This window comes from Equus caballus, chromosome 14 (genome assembly GCF_041296265.1).
Source record: "Equus caballus isolate H_3958 breed thoroughbred chromosome 14, TB-T2T, whole genome shotgun sequence".
Lineage (NCBI taxonomy): Eukaryota > Metazoa > Chordata > Mammalia > Perissodactyla > Equidae > Equus > Equus caballus.
Genome location: NC_091697.1, coordinates 93,153,449 through 93,171,939, shown reverse-complemented (window position 1 = coordinate 93,171,939; position 18,491 = coordinate 93,153,449). Strand labels below are relative to the sequence as shown.

At 37.7% G+C, this 18,491-nt stretch overlaps 1 long non-coding RNA gene across 1 annotated transcript in view; it reads left to right on the top strand.

Moving 5' to 3' along the window:
- LOC138917338 (uncharacterized) overlaps positions 1-18,491 on the top strand; it is a 22,282-nt gene extending 3,791 nt beyond the window's left edge. The window contains exons 2-3 of the long non-coding RNA XR_011425193.1: positions 12,976-13,191; positions 17,909-18,491. This is a non-coding gene — a long non-coding RNA (uncharacterized lncRNA). The remainder of the gene's footprint in view (positions 1-12,975; positions 13,192-17,908) is intronic.

The following is an 18,491-nucleotide window of genomic DNA, read 5'->3' as shown; positions in this document are numbered from 1 at the left end:
TGGTTAAGTTCAGCATGCTCCACTTCAGTGGCCCAGGTTTAGTTCTGGACACAGACCTACACCACTTGTTCAGCAACTATGATGCGGTGGCAACCCACATACAAAATAGGAGAAGATTGGCACAGATGTTAGCTCAGGGTGAATCTCCCTCAAGCAAAAAAAAAAAAGAGAGAGAGAAAGATTGGCAACAGAAGTTAGCTCAGGGTGAATCTTCCTCAGCAGAAAAAAAAAAAAATGAATCAAAAATCATCAGAGAGGTCCTGGCCTCATGGCCAAATGGTTGGGTTTGTGTGCTCTGCTTCAGTGGCCCAGGGTTCACCAGTTCAGGTTCTGGGCACAGACCTAGCGCCACTCGTCAAGCCATGCTGTGGCAGCATCCCACATAGAACTGGAATGACCTACAACTAGGATATACAACTATGTACTGGGGCTTTGAGGAGGAAAAAGAAAAAAAAATATAACTGTAAACAAAATATCATCAGAGATATAAAGAAAATCAAAAGCATGAAAAATAAAACAAAGAAAACAACTATCTAGGAAGACTCTGAGTCAACTTAGGAACCAAAAGAAATTCGTAATAAATTAAGAATAGTAAACTTCCAAAGAGGTCGCCAAGAAAATATTAGAGAACAGGATACTCTGAAAAAGAACATTCTGAGAATAAGAAAAGACTGTTGAAAATAAACATATGATGGCAGAAATTAAAAATTTAATAGAATAGTGAGATAATTTAATTGAAGAAATATTGCAGAACATACAGCATTCAGACAAAAACATGGAAAAATTGAGAAAACATAGAAGATTAATCCAATAGGTCCATGATATGACCAATAGGAATTCCAGAAAGAGAGAGCAACAAATGAGGGAGAGGCAGAAAAATATCAAAGAACTAAGTGAAGAAAAATTTTAAGGAACTGAAGTGTAACCAGTCTCCAGATTGATAGGACACACCGAGTACTGAACAAAATAAATGGTAAAAGAAATCACACCTAGCTACATCAACAAGACATTTCAGGACCTCAAAAAGAAAAAGGTTAGCTTCCACACGCAAGAATCTGATCTCCTATAAAACAAATTAATTGAACTAGCATCAGATTTCTCATTTGAAACATTAGATACCAGAAGATAATACCTTCAAAATTGCAAGGAGAGATTATTTTGAACTTAGAATTCTATTCCCTTTCAAGGCAAAAAATCAAGTGTGAGGACATAAAGATTTCAGAAAATTCAATCATCATATACACTTTCTGAGAGGTGTACATGAGAAAAATAAGAATGAAATACAATATTGTATTTATATTAAGTATATAATTATAATCATTTATATTTTTATATAAATGAGTATAACATAAATATAACATCAATATTATTTTTTTACCACAAGGAAAAAGAAGAACACTCACTATGAAAACAAGTATAATAAAACCAATAAAGAACAAAAAATGTCAAGGTTAAAAAAATTAAAAGGCAGATAATGAAGCAGGAAAAATATTTACAAAATACATGAAGGACAAGGGGTTATTTTTCATAATATAACTGAAACCTGTTTACTATGCAGTCTGACCTTGACCTGTTCCAGACCAGAAAAAAGTTTATTTTGTTTTTTTCCAATCACTGCTTTCAAGTGTATTTTATCAAATCTCTCTTTCCTGTTGCTTTATTTCTAGGGCATATCTTGTAGCTTTCTTTTCAATGTTGATTATAAGAATAAGTCCCATTTTTATAATTACGATTCCCTTTGTAGTATTAAAAGATCCGATCTAGTCTATGGCAAAACTGCATCTAGTCCATTGCTTTTCCTATAATAGATAAGTCGTATTGGTACAAATTGGGTGGCCATATGGAAAAAAGATAAAGGTGGGTCCATATCACATACTTGACTCCAGGATAAATCCCAAATAGGTGAATGATTTATTTAAAAAATGAAGTCTGAAAAGTACTAGAGGAGAGTGTGAGGAAGTACTTTTATAATATTAGAGTATGAAGTCCTACATAAATTTAACACAAAAGCCAGATGCTATATAAGTATTATAGGCTGAAATGTGTCTCCCCAAAATTCATATGTTGAAGCCCTAATCCCCAATGTGACTGCATTTGGAAATAAAGCCTTTAAAAGGTAATTAAGGTTAAATGACGTCATAAGTGTGAGGCCCTAATCCAACAGGACTGATGTCCTTATAAGAAGAGGTAGAAACACCTAGGGATGTGCTCACACAGAGTAAAGTCCATGTGAAGACACAGCAAGAAGGCCGCCATCTGCAAGCCAAGGAGAGAGGCCTCCAGAGAAACCAACTCTGCTGGCACCTTGATCTTGAACTTCCAGCCTCCAGAAGTGTGAGAACATAAATTCCTGTTGTTTAAGCCACCCAGTCTGTGGTATTTTGTGATGGCAGCCCTAGAAGATACAATAAGAAAAGATCAACAGATTCTACCATATAAAAAGGAAACATTTCTGTACGGCAGAGACTACATTAAGCAAAGTAAACAAGCAAACAAATTAAATGCTTGGAATTCAAAGTAATAAAACCACATTAAAAATGGTAAGATCATTGATTTGTGACGGAGAACTGTATTTTCAAATATTTCTGAAGTAACACCACACAGATGACTTTCTGTCCCAAGAGAGAAAAAGTTATTTTGTCTCAGGGTGTCACCAGTCTAATCTAGTGGCCTAAGTGAGCATTGCCAATTGGAGTATTATCAGATATTATAAGTCCGCTGATTGAATTCAATATGAAGTACCCAACCTAACCTCTTACCTCTTTTGACCAAGAATGTTTAACTTGAATTTAATTAAACCTTAATACCTAATTTCCCATTTATAGGAAATGTAGGAGATAGAGAAACTACTTTCAAAAAAAAAATGGCACTGTGAGAAAACAATCAGATAGACTCAGAAAGTAACACATTCTATAGAACAATTGGCCATTCTCTTCAACAAGTCAGTGTATGATTAAAGTCCCTAGATTAAAGGGACTTAAAAGACATTACAACCGGATAGAATGCCTTGTCCAGAATTAGTTTGGACTGGTTTGGGCAAAGCAAATGTACAAGGCATTATGGAGGCAATAGAGGAAATTTGAATATAGACAGGGAATTAGATGGTATAAAGAAATTGCTACTAATTTTGTCAGGAATTCCAATAACATTGTGTCCATCTTTGAAAATGTTCTCTTTTTCAGACATGCAAATTAAAGTTTTAGAGGGGAAATGTTCAGAATGTCTGTAATTTACTTTAAAATGGCATACAAAAAACAGTTTAAAAAAATTAAAAGAGACAGTGATAAATTCTAGAAGAAAATAAGACGGGAATGAGATAGGCACGGACCAGGGGTTGAGTACTATAGAATTGAGAAGGTCTGTGAGAAAGTGACCTGTGACCTGAGATGTTAAATGATTGCCAGCTGTGTCACGTTAGGTCTTCTGAAGTCTAGGTGACGAGATAGGATTAGTCATGAAGGAGTTTAGGAAACATTTATGAAGGATAAAGGTGTGGCAAGCAGAAGGCAAGAGAGTCTTCAAACTACAATACTGTTTTGACACCTGAGAGAGCAGAGCAGGAAGCAAGGACGACTGGGTCAGAAGAGCTTCAGAGTGCAATGCAGTTGTGGAGAAGTCTTAGGCCAGTGACTTGCCTCAGAAGAAAAACTGCCCTATAGAGGAGTCCTGTGTTAGCCATGGACGGCCAGCTCTAGTACCCCTGTTGTACTCGGTCATCGGCCGGGCGCAGCCCAGGGTAAGTGTGGCCTCAGTGTAAGTGGATCTGAGGGTATGGCAGCTGGAAGGTGTTAACTGTGCTCCTCACAGCAGGTTATCTTAAAGAGAGATCTGACCAGTTCGCCTTCATTACTGTTGCACAAGTCTTGCAAAGGTCTGTAGGGAGAGAATGTCAAAAAGAGGACATGGCAAAGGCCCTAAGATAAGATCAAGGTTGGTATATTTGAGAACAAGAAAGAATTCACTAAGTTTGAAGCATAATGAGAGTCACAGAGTGGTACAAGAAGTCAGACAGATAAGCAGAGTCCTAATCATATAGAGCCTAATAGACCATGAGGAGGGGATGAATTTTATTTCAAGTGTAATGGAAATCCATCAGCAGGTTTTAAACAGTGAATTATTATGATCTGATTTAGATTTTAGAGCCAAACTTCCTGAAGCACTAATCTCTATTTACAGCATCCATTTCCTCATACCTCATTTTCTCCCAACCCACAGCAAATCTGACTAACATCCTTACCTCCCTACTGGAAGTGCTTTTCCTAGGTCACCATAGACTTCTTAATTGCTAAGTTCAATTGCTTCTTTTCAATTCCCATCCTAGTTGTCCCCTGGGTTACATCTGTGTGTTGACCACTCGCTCCTTAAAATTGCTCATGGCTGCTTTTTACGACTCCTTCCTGGTTTCCTTAGGCAGCTTTTCTTCATCCACTCCCTAACTGTTACGTTTGGGTTTTGTTTTTTTGCGTTTTTTTTAGAATTATGTCCTTAATACGTCCATGCTATCCCTGGGCCCTTTTACTTCCTAAATTTCAACAATCACTTAACATGCTGATGACCCCAAAATTTCTCAGGTTTTTCCCTCTAGCCCTCTATTCTCAGTGTTCACGCCTAGATTTCCATTTGTGTATCGTGTATTTCCATCTTAATGGAAAATAATATACCCAAGCAAAAATCATTATTTTCTAAAAGACTTCTTATATATTCTCTATCTTGCATAATGGCATCATCGGTCACTCAGTTCATGTAACTGCTTGGAATAATATTTACCTCCTCACTATTGTCAAAGTATAATTTTGAAGATTTAAAGATATGACTGTTTTACAAATCTGGAATGAATATTTTTCCAAAATCTATTTAACTCTTTAATGAGGAAACCACGAGATGATAAAGCTGATTCACAGAAAAATTAATGAACCTGAGTATATATATGCAGTCACAAAAGGCATGCTGAAATAAGTTTGCTGAGTTACAATATCCTACAGACTAAAATAAACTATAGCCTTTGGAGTTACATTCTCTACCAGATAAAAATCATTGCATCTCTATAGGGCAAAAATCTGCAAGTTATCATTTTACACAGTCTTAGTCCTAATCATTGGCAAATAACAAATCAAACAAAGGTATGCCTCCTAGAGAATTATGTAATCTTTGGATAGATCTATTAAGCAATATTCCATAATGACATACAGCCATCCTTTGGCATTATTTCCAAGTTTTAGATATTTTTTCTTACACTTTCCCTTGATCCCACATCACCATCATGTGGTGATGGAGCTATGTGTTAAAGACAAAGCTGCCTGACTCCAATGCCTGGGTTTTTCCCCATGAAAAATGTGAGTAGTTGGCAAATTCAAGTCGCACACAGAAGATGAGCAGGAGTAAGGATTGCGAAAAGGCTTCTAGTTTTCAAAATTAGTAAATCACAATAATTAAGAAAGTATGGCATTGGAGAAAGGACAGGAAAATATAACAATAGAGTAGACCTATTAATACAGTCAGTCGATTCACTACAAAGACACTAATACAATTCGACAGGAAAAAGAAGACCTTGCAATAAACGGTGCTGCAATAACTAGATATCACACACAAAATAAATGAACCTGATTCCTGCCTCTCACTATACAAAAAATTAACTTGAGATGGATCTTAGACTTAAATATGAAAGGAAAATTTATAAAGTTTCTAAAAGAAAACATAGGAAAATATCTCCATGACTTTGGGGCATGTAAGATCTCTTAAACAGGACTTAAAAAGCATTAATCATAAAATTAAAAACTGATAAATTAGATATCATCAAAATTAAAAACTTTTCTCATCAAAGACACTCTTAGAAAAGTGAAAAGGCAAGCCACAGACTTGGAGAAAACAATTACAATGCATATATATCTGACAAAGCATTACAAGTCAATTATAAAAAGACTGAAAACCCAATAAGAACATTGGATAAAAGATATGAATAGGCACATTGCAACAGTGGATATCTAAATGGCCAATGAGCATAGGAAAAGGTGTTTAACATCATTAGTCATTAGGAAAATACCAGTTAAAAACAAAATGAACATGGTCATGCATGTACTAAAATGGCTAAAGGTAAAATTTTTTTTTTTTTTTGAGGAATGTTAGCCCTGAGCTAACACTACTGCCAATCCTCCTTTTTTTGGCTGAGGAAGACTGGCCCTGAGCTAACATAACGTGCCCATCTTCCTCTACTTTATATGAGGGTCACCTGCCACAGCATGGCTTGACAAGCAGTGCATAGGTCCGCATCAGGGATCCGAACCTGCGAACCCCAAGCCACCGATGTAGAACGTGCAAACTTAGCCACTTCGCCACTGGGCTGGCCCCTAAAATAAAGATTTTTGAAAGATTAATAATATGGAATGGTGGCAAGGATGTGGACCAACTCTCAAACATTGCTGATATAAGTGTAAAACAATACAACCACCTTGTAAAATTATCTTTCTCGACTAATGTTAAACATTCAATTACTTTATGACACAGCAGTTTCACTCCTGGGTACATAGCCCAGAGAAGTAGTATGTCTCCCCAGAAAAACTTTCACAAGAATGTTCATTGCAGCTTTATTCATAATAATCCCAAACTGGAAACAACCCAAATTTTGATTAATAAGCAAAAGGACAAACAAATTGAGTTATATTCATACGCTGGACTAGTCTAAGTGATAAAAGAAAAAAAAAAGAATTATCGGATGAGTCAACAACAAGATGGATACTCATGGATATTGTTTTGAGTGAAATAAGTCAGATACAAAAGAATGCATACAAATGAGTATATAGTTCAGCATTCCATTTATATAAAGTTCAGCAGCAGGCAGAACTAATCAATGTTTATAGAAATCAGAATAGTATTACCTCTGGGCAGGCAGGGATGGAGCAGTAGTAGTGATATGTATGGAAAAGGAGCACAAAGGAACTTTATGGAATGTTGGAAATGTTCTGTATCTTGATCTGTGTATTGGTTACAAGAGTGTATGAACACGTAAAAATCATCTAAGTGCACACCTAAAGTTTGTGTTTTTATGCATTTTATTAGGTATGTTACTCATCAAAAAATAGTAGTTTCTTGGGGGCCAGCCCTGTAGCCTAGTGGTTAAGTTCACACACTCCACTTGGGTGGCCCAGGGTTTCTCCAGTTCAGATCCTGGGCGCAGACCTAGCACCACTTGTCAGGCCATGCTGAGGCAGCATCCAATGTAGTACAACCAGAAGGACCTACAACTAGAATACTCAACTATATACTGGGAGGCTTTGAGGAGAAGAAGAAGGAAAAAAAAAAAAAAAGATTGGCAACAGATGTTAGCTCAGATGCCAATCTTTAAAAAAAAAAATTAATTTCTCCTGGGGACTTTGGTTGCAATTTTTATAGAGTTAGGGGAAAGAGTCTAGATGCTAAAGGGTAAAAAAAATGATGAAGCAGTGAGAATTAACTTCACTTTGAAGAAATCTGACTGTGAAGAGGAGAAAATTAAGAAATTAGTAAAGATATCAAGTCAAAGAAAATTGTTTTTACAATTCCTTTAGAATAGAGAATGCTTTATTAGGAGAGAAGAAGCCAGTGGAGAGGTATCGGTTGAAGATAGGGGTGAGGGAGAAGAAGAGAAAGTTGATAAGACTAGATGTCTTGGAGTAAAAAGTGGAGGATTATCTAAATAAAAAGAAGGAAGACGAGCAAAGAGAGGTAGAGTGAAGGAACTGAGAAACTGTGAGGTAGAAGATAATTTGGGGATTTTGTACCTGTTCTCAACCTTATTAGTAAAACAGAAAGTAAGGACATCTACTAAAAGTCAGCAGGTGGGGGGGAAAGAGGACTGGAGGAAGACTAGAGGGTTTGATGAAGCCAATTAGCTATTTCATTAGCTGCGAAATCCTGGGCAAGTTACTTTACTTTTTGAGTTTCCTCATCCTTATGATGAGTATTACACACCTCATGGATTTGCTGTGAAGGTTAAATAAGCTAATGTATATAAAGTATCCTATAAGACAGTTGGTAAATGCTAGTTCCCCTTGAGAAAGGAACAGAGTTGCTGAAAATTTTCCTCCATAAATAGCGTGAAAAACAAATTGAATAATCTGGAGTCAGGATAAAAGACCCAGTGGAGGACAAGGAACCTGGTCACGGGGCATTTCCTTAACAGATGTGGTTGCTAGTGAAAATGAGACCCTGAATACCTTATGTATAAATATTTAAAAGTCATAAATCAAGCTAGCAAGCTGGTAAATTAAATATGTTCTATCCTCCTACTTTGACAAATATAGCTTCATAATGACCTGAAGTCCAGGATCAGAGTTAGAATTCTAATTCTTTGGTGTTCTACACTGAATCCTGGTAATGTGGGAAGAGCCACACTAACTCGCCCTTTTCTTCCTTCTTCCACCTATGTCCCACACTGTGAGGGGCATCCCGTGTACATGTGTGGATCCTTCAGCCTGAAAAGTCAGGCTCCATTCTCACCCTTAGCTAATAGTAGCCATGTGGCCACTCCAATGGCATGGTCCTTGCCATGCAAAAGCCCTAGAGGCAGGCTCAGAGCCATTTGGGCAGGGAATTCTGGGGTCCCAGGTATCTGGAGCTTGGTCCTGTAGGGAATATATGGGTTTTAGATGTGTAGGGGAGGAAAAACAATTTTTCCTCTACCCTTCTGAGTTCTTGCCTGAGATCCCTGTAATAAAAGACAGATTAAACAGAGAAAAACAAGCAGAAGTTTATTAACATGTTTACCTCATGTATACATGAGAGATATCCAGGGAAAAATGAGTAACTTGAAGAGGCTTAGAACTCAAGCTTATATAGTGTCTTCGACAGAGAAAAGTAGATTTGTAGAGAAGTAACAGGACAAAGGAAAGCAATTTTAGGCTTCCAAGGGTAGCAAATTGTGGGAAGGTGAATATATGGGAGGAAACTAACGGAATAAGGTGAGTTTGCAGATTCCTCTGGTACCATCTTTGTGCTAATGAGTCTGTCTCCAGTAAAAGGAGAATTTGTATCCTACCTTTAGGCAGAAAAGGGGGAGGATAGAGAGAACTTTTCCTGCATTTGCTGCCTCGTAATTGCCTTCAACTCAAAATACCTTTTATGTCAAAGTGGCATATTTTCAGACAGTATATTCTGCTACCCTTCAGGTGGATACATCTCCTTTGGCCTCTGAGAGTTCTCACTTCATGTAGGGTGCAGGTGAAGAAGTGTGGGAGTTGGTTCCATAGCATGGGGCCCTGAGCAGGGGCCTCTTGTGCCCAGAGCTAAGTCACATTCAGCAGTGAATACAAGTAGATTCTAATAGATTCTAATAGTGAATACAAGTAGATTCAAATCTAACAAGTAGATTTGACTAGAAAGAGCAAAAGACAAGACCAAATTATGCTGAAAAATGTAGTGAAAATGAAGTACAACCTATAAATCCTTAAGAAGCTGCTTTTCACTTAAAAAGTAAGCCATCTAGCCTTTTGAGTTGTTTAGACAGATTGAATGCCTCCCTGTGAAGCACTGCATAAACCTGAAAATGATTTATTAATCTCAGATCTACTCTTCAAATCAGAATATTTAGTAGCCAGCAGTGGTCTGGTAACAAGCTTTTGTGAGCTTTGGTTAAAGAAGAAAAAATTTCATAATCTCTTTGTCTGGCTTTAGATTTCTTAAAACCAAGCAAGTTGTATTTAGATATTCATGTTTGTAGATTCATAGGATGTCTTTGAAACTAAATGGTCTTCTTATCACAATAGTCAGAAACAAAGGATTTTGCATTTTTTTGTGATGAATTCTCATTAGCAGTGAGACACTAAACGTGCTGCTGAATACAGCATAGAGGAGAAGATTAATAGGATTATTTTTAGCTACCACCTACATACTATAGGCAGACAACATCAAAAGCAGGAGGGAAATAATGGTTCTTCTAGTTTAATAAATCGTAATGTTCGTGAAAAATTCTTCTCGTTCCTCCCAAAGTTGGGGCATCTAATTATATAAAGTGATTACTGTGGCAACAGCTTAGATATGAAGAGAAAGAGAGAGAGAGAGAAAGGAAGGAGAGAAGGGTGAAAGAGAGAAGGAGGGAAGGAGAATTAGGCTATTAAACAAGCAAAAAAATAGTTAAAAGAAAAAAGTATTTTGACTGAAGAATAAAATGTGGGAATCGTTAACTAGAAGAGAAAAGAAACACTGAAAAAAATTATGTTTAGAGCTTAAACCCATCAATATCGAATGTTAAAGTAAAGATAAACTTTGTGACTATAGATAAAAGAAGTTGATAATCACAGCTTGCATAGCATAGGGTGGGAAATATATACGTATTTCTAAATTATGTAATAAACCCTGCAAGTAAAATTCAATAGAATATAAAATACTATGTGAAATAAGGTAAAAGATTACATGTTATATGATGTACATATATTATATATTGTTATATATGACATATAATATGTTTCTATATTATAATAGAACCTAAAATATGTGAGAAGACAGCTCACATGAAAAGATCTACAAATAACTTTTAAACATATGATTTGCTCAGCTTCTCTAAAAATAAGGTAAATTTTCAAATAAACTACAATGAGATACAAATCTTCACCTACTGGATTTGCGAAGATCTATGTTTAGAAGTACAAACCTACCATGGAGAATTAGCAGGAAAAGTCTTCCTTAAGCATTGTTGGGGCCGGCCCATGGCTGAGTGGTTGAATTCGCGCGCTCCGCTTCAGCAGCCCAGGGTTTCGCCAGTTCAGATCCTGGGGGCAGACATAGCACCGCCATCACACCACGCTGAGGCGGCGTCCCACATGCCACAACTAGAAGGACCCACAATTGGAAATACACAACTATGTACCGGGGGGCTTTGGGGAGAAAAAGGAAAAATAAAAAATCTTTAAAAAAAAGAACAAAACATTGTTGATTAGGTAATTTGGGGCAATCTCTTTGGAAAGTCTTGGAGTTCATATTTATAAAAATTTTAAATGTTCATACCCTTTGAACCAGCATTTATACTTCCCAGAACATATTCTGTAGATATACATGTACTTTTGTGTAAAGTATGTGCAAAGCTATTCATTACAGCTTATAAAATAAAAAAATTGGAAAATTACTAAATGTCCACAAACAGAAGGCAAGTTAAACATATTCATTTACTTCCATAGCATGGAGATTTTACATACCTGTTAAAAGGAATAAGGCAGATCTGTATGTACTAATATGTAACAAGTTTGAAATATATCAAGTGAAATAAAAGAAAGTACAGATCAGTGTATAAAACATACTATCATTTGAGTTGGAAAAAATAATAAAAATAAAGAGAGATTGACTTCACAAAGTCAATACTCTTTAGCCAAAGACTACCAGAAATACCTGTAGTTGAACAAGTTGAGATTATTATTATTATTTTATTTATTTGTTTTGCCGAGGAAGATTCACCCTGACCTAACATCTGTTGTCAATAGTCCTCTATTTTGTATGTGAGCTGCTGTCCCAGCATGGCCACTGATAGACGAGTGGTGTGGGTCCATGCCCGGGAACCAAACCCAGGCCACCAAAGCAGAGCGGGCCAAATTTAACCAAATTTAACTTACTCCACTGATACTAGAATTCTATCTGTTCCTGCATTATGCCAAGCTTGTCCCTACTTCAAGACTTTTGCATTTACTCTTCTGTTCTTCTTCAGTTCTTCACAGGACTGGCTTCTGATCCCTGCTCAAGTGTCAAACGAATACTTTTTCCTAAAGTACTAGAAGAAGGTTTGTAATTCTAAACTTGGCAAAATTGGTAACTTCAACCAGACCACATTTAATGAAACGCTGGTGTTGGAAGCCAGATTGGATTAATTAAAAATAGTCATAGTAGGGGGCCAGCCCCGTGGCCAAGTGGCTAAGTTCGCATGCTCTGCTTCAGTGGCCCTAGCGTTGCACCGGTTTGGATCCTGGGTATGGACGTGGCACTGCTCATTAGGCCATGTTGAGGTGGCGTCCCACATGCCACAACTGGAAGGACCCACAACTAAAATATACAACTACTTACTGGGGGGATTGGGGGAGAAAAAAGCAGGAAAAAAATAGTCATAGCATTTGTATTGGCAATCAAGATTTATGCAAAATGTATTTGGAAATTTTCTTCTAATTATGAGAACTATAAGGTGGAAAACGATTTAAACTCACAGATTTACCTGGTAATTGGAGAAAGAATTTCTTCCTGTAACCTGACTCTATTATGAGTCCATCCCTTCCTGCTTGCCCCTCTCCCCATTTATTATTTATAGCAAAGGTTGCAAACTTCTGGCCTCATGACCGGATTTTGCTTGTAGATGTATTTCATTCAGTTGCATAGTGTTGGCTCACACAGAATTTCTCAAATTTTAAAACTTGAAAAGGAAAGAACCCCTATCTTTTAGGGATACATATTACTAGTCTGTCTCCTCCCACCACATCATCACTAAGAATCTTTCCACAAGACCATTCTGTTTCTCACACGTTCTTTGAAAGCTGTATAAACACTGAAGTCTTTACAAATGAGGTGATGTGATGTCTTCAGTTGGCTTCAAAACTATACAGTGTGTGGGGGGGGGGGGCGGGGTGGGATGGTAGGGATTTGGTCAGGGTGTGGATGAAACACAATTGGCCAAATGTTGAAAGTTGCTGAGGATGAATGAGTACTCAGGGGTTGATTATACTATCTTCATACATCTGTATATGGTTGAAATTTTCCAGAATAAAAAGATTTTTTTAAATGTGATGGAAAACTAGGATAGTTTTTACCATCAAAAAACATACCCAACCTGAGAAGGCACCCTAGTCAAGGAGTTAAAACTCAGAAGGTGAGGGGAGAAAAGTGTGCTTTGGCAGAGGGAAAGATGGCACGTGGATGTTTAAAGCTATACCATGTTAATGGAGGAAGCCAGATTGCAGTGTGGTTGGAGCATAGTAGGAACAAACATCTGTGGAGTGCTTTGTGCTCATTTCTATGTGCTGTGTCTTTTAGGTGTTTTCTCATTTACTGCTCATACATCCTGTGAGGTCAATATCATAGACAAAAAAGCTGATGCTGGGACAAATTAAGTTACTTGTCTTGGGTCACAAAGCTGGAACTGGTACGTTATGGGAGAGTAATATCACTGCAAAAGCCAGATTGCGATGGGCTGAGGAAGAGATGACTAGAGACCAGGACCACCCACCAGCTAAATAAGACCTATGGAAGGTATGTTTAAAATGGTTCCTTTGTCGTTAGCATTTAAAAACCAGGGACAAAGAACAAAGACTTTTGATTTCCAGCTTCTCTTAAAGAATGGAAGATTTAACATCACGGATGCTGTACCCCCCTCTCTGCCAAGGCACTGCTGCCCCCTTTCTGTGGCACTTGAGCTCTCTTTTTTGCTGGAGTCCCTTTCACTCATTATTTTACTGTAAATGTACTGCTTCACTTTGTGAATTATGGCCTATATAAGCATATGAGCTCATTTATATACTAATTATATTCAACCTGGAGTGTTATGGCACACTGGTGTGGGCCTGATCAGTGAGAGAGAAAGAGAGAGAGTCACAGAAATTCAATGTGATTTGTCCACCACATGTTGAGAACTACAGTCTAAACCACTTCTCTAGTAATTAATCTCATACTCTATGCCTATTGTAATGTCTCTTGCAGAGTTTTCCTGTACTATAAATGCTAAGAGCCATATGAATGAGTGGTGTGATAATAAATGCTTGGGGATTCAGAGGAGAGCATGATTATTTCTGTAATCATTAAGACAAAGAATTTTAAAAGTTGGGTTGAAATTTTATAAGAGAAAAGAAAGTGTTCCAGATGGAAGGGAAATTTTGTACTTTTGTCTTAGGAAAGTAAAAAATATGTGCTGGGAGTGGAAAATGGACTAGTATATTTGAAGCTGAGGCTCCTTCATCCACGTAACCCTAAGTCAGGACTGGATAGCATCACAGCAGTGTGAAAACTAAAAAGGAATTTGCAGATCCTCTATACCTGAAACCGTTCTTTTCACAGACGGCAACCAAGATTTTAAGAAGTTAGGTGATTTGCTTAATGTCACACAGCTAATTGGTGAAGGAATTGAGATTAGATCTGATTTCCAATGTTCTTCGTCCATACTTCCCTTCAATGTGGGTTATGTGCAATATAGGCAAGGAGAGAAAAATATGAGCTACTGCTAAGTTTTAGTGACCTCCAGTAGCAGTTGCCCTTTTCCTTTCATCACTCGCTTCAAATTCTTAACCAGGAACTAACCCATGAAAGTGCAAGGGGAAATCTGACAAGTAGAGCAGAGGGTTTAGAGAAGTTGATGTATCATACCACTTCCTGCCACCACATCATTACATTTGACCTCATTTAAAAGTGGTCTGCTTACTTCTAAATATTAGATGACTACCATACTATGTAAGGGGAAGAAACTGCATGATGAATTTTCAGCCCTCTCAAGTAGACATGAAGAGAGGAAACGTGCTGGCAGGCAAGTCTCAGACTGAGACTTCATAATAATAAGGATCAGAATCTGAAAAGTAGTCAGTCTCAATGTTACCTAAAAGAGACTGACAGACTGCCTCTGGCTTTCACTCCACAGTTGGTGATGCGTAGTTTGGATCTTGGAATTTGGGACTGGCGGGATAGTATAGTGTTGAGACCACAGGCTTGGATTTGAATCCAGGCTCTAGCCTTTACCAGCTAAGTGATATGAACGATTTGTTTAATCTCCAAGTGTCAGTTTGCATATATATTAAATGGTGACAGGACTAGTTCCTACCATCCTCACTGCATTGTTGTGAGAATTGAGTACCTTAGTTTGGGTTTCCCCCAGAGTAAACTCTAAGGTGAAGATTTGGATTCAAGTAGTTTATTTGGAGATCATCCCAGGAAACACGGTGAGGGTGTGATAAAGTGAGACAGGAGGGAATCCTACTGGGGATCCCTTATCAAAGGGCTGGGAAGCTAGGAAGGGTAGTTATCCCCAACCTCCACTCCTCATGGATTGAGGGTTGCTCCTGGGGCATTGACTCTCAGACACTTCTGGCTTACCCTGAGCACAGGTCAGACACACTCCAGGGTCAGAGAAAGCCCTCACATGGAAAAGTTCAGGGCTTGAAGTAAAAAACTGCGTTTTTACAAGAACTGTCCATCAGGGCTACAGGTGACCTCTGGAAGGGGTGAGGAATGTGGGCAGGGCACTGACAGCGTCTTCTATAGGGAGACGATGTTTTGGTGGTAGTAGCATCTGGAACATAGAAAGTACTCAACAAATGATATAGCTACCTAAAGTACAAAATACTAAGCAGTGAGAAGGCAAGGGGAAAGTCCTCCCAGTTGCAAAGCAGGAACACTATCACCAAGGAGATGAGATGAATGGAATCAAACCAGAAACCCGGAATTCATCCTTCACACTACCTTCTTCCTTTCATCCCTACCTTTTTCTCCACATCCCATCAACTTAATCACTTTAACATCTCTCCTTTCTCTCTTCTCCATCCCAGCAACTCTGCCTTAAAGCAGACATTACGCATTTCCTGCTTGAATTATTGTATCAACCTCCTACCTGGCCTTCCTGCCATGCTCCTTTACTTGCCTCACCCTGACCCCAACTCAACCCATTCATTCAGTACTATCAGAATGCCTTTCCCAAAACCTGCTGTGATGCAATTACCGTCTACTTCACTACTTCAAGTACTTTAATGATTCACCACTTATTTCTGGGTGAAATTAAAACTCTTTAGGATACAAGACTCTTCATGATCTAGTCCTGCTTACTTCTCCAGTGTCATTTCCCTTGTGCCTCACTTTCAACTCCTAAATTCCAGATAAAAAACCTTTCTTGGTGACTCATAGATGCCACACTTTCTCATCATTCAATGCCATTGTCCATGCTTTTCCTCATCTTTCTTCATCTAGAAAACTACTGGTTTTTATTCAAGAATCCAAGTTGGTATCACCTTCTATGAAAAGCTATCCCTAATATTTACCTGTTGGCGAAGTTGGAGAATTCTCCCCTTTTCCTTAAGGTTCTTATGGCTGATCAAATAATTAAAAAGGCAGGTTAGCAGGAGAAAATCAAACAAAGCTTAATGGCATGTACACATGGGAGAAACTCAGGAGAAACTGAGTAACTCAGCCATCTGTCCGAGGCTGCCTGTTTAAATATATTCAGCTACAGACAAGGAGGACATTTTGGGGTAGTGATTGGGGCTTCAAAGAGGAAGAAGGCAACTCACATGGAAATAGAAAAGCAAATGTTTGGTAAATAGAACTTTGATAAGAGTGAGCTTAGCAAGGATCTTCCCAGTCTACCAGATACCCAGAGTTATCTATGGTGAAAGCTTGTCCTGGGGACAAGCCTTTATTTAAATTTCTTTTAGGCAGTTGGAGGCAGGGGCAGGGAAGTTGGTCGAATGTTCTTCCTGAGTCTTCTGAGCCTTTATTGTCTTCAGCTTGAAATAATCCGCATACCAGAGTTGGCACATCTTGAGGTGGCCTGCCCTGAACTCCATCATACCCTTCCCTCTTGGTCTGGATCGGTGATCAAATAACATGTCTGTGTATCTCTTAAAACTTACCACTTGTATTCTACATGTCTGTTTACTTTCTCTCTTAGTAATCAGATCAGTATTCTTTATAATCGGATACTGAGAATCTGCAATCTTAACAAGTACTTGAGGTGGTTTTTATTCCCACTGAAGTCTAAGAATCATTTTATTATACGAAGAGCTTCCTAAGGGGAAAAACCTTTTTCTCTATGATTCTAATGCCTAACATTGCACCTAACCTATAGTTGAAACTCAATAAGTAACTCTTGAATTAGTAAATACAATTGCCTAAGTTTTGAGTATTTCCACTCTTTCACAGAGATTTTATCAGGTTGCCACCTATGGTAATAAGACTCATTAAAAATTATTCCCCGTACAGATAGTATTGTAAGTTGGGAATCTCATTGGTGATCTGCCAGTCCTTTAGCTAAGTGACTATTAAATTTGACCTGTTGTTCCACTCTTTCACCCTTGATTGCCTTAAAACCTATTTCATGAAAAGTACTTAGTCTTGTTGGTTTTGTTAATGAAGTCTAGAAGAATGGTTCTCAAATTCGGATATATCAGAATGACTTGGAGAGCTTGTTAAAAATAGGGATGGCAGAGTCCCTCCCCCATAGATTATAATTCAGTATTTGAGAAAGGAGGGGCAAGGCTATGTATTTTTAATAAGATCATGAAGAAGAAATTATCCCATATAATAAATAGATCTACATATTGTATAAATAAAGAGAAGGTTGACATCTACAAATTGATTCATCTCTTGACAAATACTGTGACCTGTTTCAAAAGAGGTTATCAACACACTTTACAAATAGCTCTTGAAGTTTAGCAGTGCTATAATATTTTACCTTGATTTGCTTGCCTAGTAACATAATATACCTTAAGAAAATCCACTGACTAATTTTTTTTCTTTTGCTCTTGGTAGATATCAAGGTTAATTGCATACTTACCAAAGTTAGCCAAGGAATTGGGAGTGTGGTCATCCAACTTTGGCTCCTGTGTACCCATATGACTTCCTTCCTGCATGCAGCCTTCTTGCTAGATGACAAAATCAAATCTTACTTCAAACTCTGAGTCTATTTTTATTTTCCGTAACAACCACAGTGCAATCTTTAGTTACCTGAGCCCTGCCAACAATTGAGGAGGCTGCAGGGTGCGTTCAAGTACACAGTAATACCCCTTCCTTCTCCTTGGCTCTCATATACTACCCAGGGATGGCATGGCAATCTCTGCCCCGAACCATTTTCATAGTTGAAGCTTTCATCATTTTATACAGGGATCATAACTGAGTCTATCTGTCCCTCTGTCTAGGTTCTGTGTCTCCCCTCTAAACTTTATCTACCCTAAAAGATGCCATGAAAAAACGTCTTTTGTCTTGTTTGTCCCAGGCTGGATGGATTCTGTCATGGCACTCTCCTGACCAAGGATGAGAAGGGAGCTCTACTTTGCTAAATTCAGTGTAAGTCATTATGGTCCCCAAAGTGTAAAATTTGCTTTAAAAGTGAAATCAGAATACTCAGAAATTGAAAAAACAAGTTTCCTTTTGATGATACCCAAGTATGTGATGATTGGAAAATCCAAGGGGAACCTGGGAAAATCCCTATCATGGCCAGATGGAGTCAGAATATCTGTGCAGGCTATTGTCTCTCATGTTGTTATTAGAATGAAATAGTTCTATAGAACAATAGAGTGATTCTGTTTTACATAGGGCTATAAACATTTATACCAGTGCAGAAAATAAATGGTAATATCTCTGAATTTTCTGTTTATCTGTAAATAAAATTTTTCTAGATTTATAGATATAATTTTTATAAAATTAAACCTCAGTTTTTTAAAGAATTTCATAAAACGTATTTCTTCTTTTATACTCAAAGTCAATGATAAAATAATATTTTATTTAATGGAGTATTCTTTTATAGCCAATTTTGCTGTAATGGAGCTACTTAATAAAAGCAAAGGTTCCTGGTTTAA